Genomic DNA, 4,536 nt, shown 5'->3' on the forward strand with positions numbered 1-4,536 from the left:
CGGGTCTGATTGAGCCCTCCCTTGTGACAGGTACTGCTCATGGAGCTTTCCCTGTATTTTTGTGTTTTTAAGATTTGTTGGCTAAATTAACGAGGGAGCTCCGCCTCCGCCCAGTACACCTCTGGCCCATGGCTACTCATACCTTGACTATTCTGGCCGGCACTAGCCCTCTTCCTCTATCGCTTACTTACTACTTGGGAAAAACACATTCACATGCAGATCATGACTCATCACTTGATTCCCTTCTTACCAACTGTTAAAATTAAGTTAAAATACCAATTTTACAACTTGCTTTGTTATGATTATTGTAGCTTTGTTGTAAAAAAAAAAAAGGTTTTGAACTGTGCTGCTGTATTGCTGAAAAGCCCTTCACTGGGCTGGTAACACTTAAATAGAGACTCCTTGGTAACAGAAGCTCTCACTCTCTTACCTCCATCACCAGGTGTTCACTGAGCACGTACCATGGGCCAGACACTGGGCACAGTGCTGGGGACAGTGGTAAACAAGACAGGCACCATCCTGGACCCCTGTGCTTACATCCTAGAGGAGTTTTATGGTGGTTCTGCACATTTCATGATGTTAACCCATGACTGAGCATTCGTTCAGTCATTCAGTCACCTGTTAACTCATTCACCAATATTTGAGTACTGACAAGATTCTAGGCAATGTGCTTGGTGTAGGTGCACAACAGTGAATATCAACAGACAAATAACTCACCGGACAGGGTGCAGGGGGAGGGGACATGTAGCTATAAGGCATCTCAGGTCCCATAAAGGACCTTGATATAGTTTGGGGTTCCAGGGAAGGCTTCATGACCTGAAAGATGAGGAGGTGTTCCCTGTACACAGTGGGCTGCTTTTGCTGAGACTGGGAACACAAATTCCCTGAGATAGGAGGAAGCTGTGATGTTCTGGAAACCCAGAGAAGAAGGCCAGTGACCTGGGAGCCAGGGAGAAGGAGCATCTAGTAGGTCCATTGGACAAATAGGAGCTCCAGCCATGGCTTCTATTTAAATCAAGACTTCTCTTCAGTGTAACTCAGTTACCTAGGCCTGCAGCAAATGGTTCCCCTTCTCAGGGAGAGCAAGGCTGGAGACAGACCTGGCTTTGAAAGAGGCCTACAGGGAGGCCCTGTACTGGGTGTCTGCAAGGAGCAGAGGGCTGGGAGCTGACACTGAGTGCTGCAGGCTTGCAGAATAAATACTACCAGGGATAGATTGTTGTCCACAGGCCCCCTCTGAATCCCTCCCTCCCTTTTGCTGTGCAGCAACTGTGTACAAGTCAACATTGATTCAGCTGTTGGCAGGAAGGGGTTCTGGGGTGGAGGGGGAGGGGAACACTGGCAGGGGATGCAAGTTGGGGGAGGCCCGCTTAAGGGTTAATCCCTCTTGCCTGTGTCTCTGCCCCTCTCTGCTAGCAGGCTGTATTTATAGATGGGATAATTGCAGAGGCTTTGAAAGCAGCCTGCATTGAAAGAGAGGGGCTGGTGGGTGGGGGTGGGGAGGCCTGGGTCCCACCTGCTTCTGGGAACTGCCCCTCCCCCACTCTTCCTTCTTTCCTTCTTTCCTTCCTTCTTAGGCCTCCCTAGAAACCCAGCACAGAGGATGGGGAGGAGGCTGACTAGCCATGTCCTCATCAGGTGTGAAGTGCTTCATATTTAATCCCCCAAACTGCCCAAGGCCTCGAGTACCATTTCCCCCAGCTCTTTGGTAAGACCTTTCCTGACCACCTTAGCTAAAGGGGCCCCTATATTCGAACCCCCACCAGTCCTCTCTAGAACCTTACCATGTTTTTACTTCTTTCAGATCACTGGTCATAAGCAGAAAATTATCTTCCTCTGTGTGTGTGTGTGTGTGTGTGTGTGTGTGTATGCTTTGTCTATCCTGTTCGTTGAATGCCTGGCCTAGAGTAGGTGTTCAAGACATGTTTGCTGAGATTCACAGACTTGTGGTTTTCAAGGGGGAGGGGGGAGGGGAGGGCTGGACTGGGAGTTTGGGGTTAGTAAATGCAAACAATTACATTTGGAATGCATGGGCAGAGAGGTCCTGTTATACAGCACTGTGTGCAGTCTCTTGGGATAGAACATGATGGGGGATGATAGGAGCAAAAGAATACATATATATGTGTATATATATGATGTATAGCGGAAATTGGCACAACACTGTAAATCAACTATACTTAAAAAATACGAAAAAAGAGAAAGGAATGTTTGTTGAATAAATGTATGCTTATTTAGCAGAATAGGAAACCGAAGCTCAGTGTAGTGAAGTAATTCTCAGGGTCACATGGGGAGTAAAGTGGCTGGGCTGAAATTAGCATCCAGGTCCAGTTGTCTTTACAGCTTAAGGTCCTACCAGTGGACTAGGAGCCTCAAACACAGGACCCAGGTCACTCAGGTGAGTGAGTGAGTGAACAGGGCTCTGTGTGTGAGTATGTGCGTGCATGTGTGTTTGAAGAGAGGTCTCCGTGTGTTTGGGGTGCTGTCTCTGGTACATGGACCTCTTTCCTGATGTTGGCTGAAAGGGCATTCGCAGTTCAGCTGTGGCTGATTATTGCTGGATCTTACAATTTTTAGGACAAGCCAGAAATCCGGATTTTTTTATGTGAAACATCCTGGGTTTTAAGTGCTGGCAACAAGTCCACATTTGAAAAACACACCACACAGAGCATGGCCAAACCCAACACAGCTGCGGGCTGGATGGGGCCGTGGTTTGCAGTCTCTGTCCTCAGTTCACCTTCCATGTATTAAAAAACAACATCAGGGTGTTCCCGTCATGGCTCAGTGGAAACAAACCCAACTAGTATCCATGAAGATGCAGGTTCCATCCCTGCCCTCGCTCAGTGGGTTAAGGATCTGGCATTGCCACAAGCTATGGTATAAGTTGCTCAGATCTGGCATTGCTGTGGTGTAGGCGTGGGCTGGCAGCTGCAACTCTGCTTTGGCCCCTAGCCTCTAGCCTGGGAGCTTCCATATGCCATGGGTGCAGCCGTAACAAGACAAAAAAGAAAGAAAAAAAACCCCACAAATAATGCTCATTCATTCCACAGACACTGCATGTTGGGCATTTCATAGCCCTTCTTTACCTAATATTTAATATTCACAGTGTTTCTCAGGGGGTAGGGATTGCTCTATCTATTTTAGGGATTAGCAAGCAGAGACCTGAAGGGTCCCTTATGAAACCACAGGCAAGTGGCAAAGAGCTCCCACTCTCAGGCCCTTGGCCTTCCAGTCCAACACTGTCTGCCTTGCCCAGGACCACCTCTCCCCATGTGTTTCATTTCTCCTTCTCTACTTGGGATATAGGAGAGAGTCTCTGTGTAGTGAATGCGGATAAATACTGTGCCACCCACGGGTTTGGGGTGCCCCCAACAGGATTTATTGCCAGCTCCATGGAGAGTGGCTTGTGCTGGTTCTTGTTTGGAGATGCAGTTATCAAAATATTGTCATGCTGAGTAATGATATAGTTCCCTCAACACACTTTAATTCTGATTAGGCCCTAACAGTCATCGATCAGCCTAACAAGAGAAGGAGAAGCCTTGGCCAGTCTGCAAATTCTGGGTTGGTGCAGTGCCTCCTCTCTTCAGCCCTGAGCCAGCCCAAGAGTGGAAGGGCAGCAGTTGACTGTTGAGTAAATGAATGAATGAATTCCCTGTGGGGTGAGGGGAAGAGGGAGGAGTGCCCCTTATTTTACTGGCATAACCATAACTAGCATTAGTTGTGCACCTATATATTCCAGAGGTTGCTTTAACCATGGGTGTTGAGGCCATCTATAAATCTAGAACAATGTCTGCCTTCTGTAACTGCTTGAAACATGTTACCCATCAATGCTTCCTTTTATCCTCACAGCAGCCCTGGGAGGAAGGCATTATCATCCTGATTTGGAGATGAGGAAGCCAAGTCATGGGGAGGTCAAGCGACTTACCCAGGAAACCCAGCCAAGTGGTGCACCCAGGGCTTAAACTCTGGTCCAGCCGTGAGACCCTGGAGCTCACACTCTCACCCACTTGGGAATCACAGAGAAGGGAGACTGCTAGAGAGAGTGAAGGAGATAAAAGAAGTTAGCAGGAACATGCCAAGAGTCAAGAAGGGAAGGGTGCCTGTGGGAACCAGGCTGAGAAAGGGCAGTGAGCTGGGGGGCCCCAGCAGAAAAAGGGCAAGTGTGAGCTGAATCAGAACCCTGTTCAAGGACCCTCTGCCCCCACCCCCAGCCACTGCCATGGGAACATGATGGAGCTGACAGATTTGAGATTAATTTAAAGGCTTTGGCTCTCTGAGTACCAGGTGAAAATTTGCCTCAGGCTTGGCCAGAGCGTGATTTGTAAGTGGGGCTTGACCTTGGCTGCCAGCTAGCCTTTGTACCCTTCACAATTCTCCACAGAGGCTGGAAGTGGGAGGGGGCAGCTGCCTGCGGAGACAGGTCAAAAGGGTTTAACAACAGGCAAGAAACAAGAGAACTGATCAATTTTTCTCAGTGAACTTAACGCTCTGCGAAGGAAGTGTGTCATGACATGAGCTTACGTGTGTGGAAAGAGACCC

This window comes from Sus scrofa, chromosome 7 (genome assembly GCF_054392235.1).
Source record: "Sus scrofa isolate SSC_HxYL_T2T_F1_AM1 chromosome 7, Sscrofa_HxYL_maternal_Yorkshire_Landrace_v2.0, whole genome shotgun sequence".
Classification (NCBI taxonomy): Eukaryota; Metazoa; Chordata; class Mammalia; order Artiodactyla; family Suidae; genus Sus; species Sus scrofa.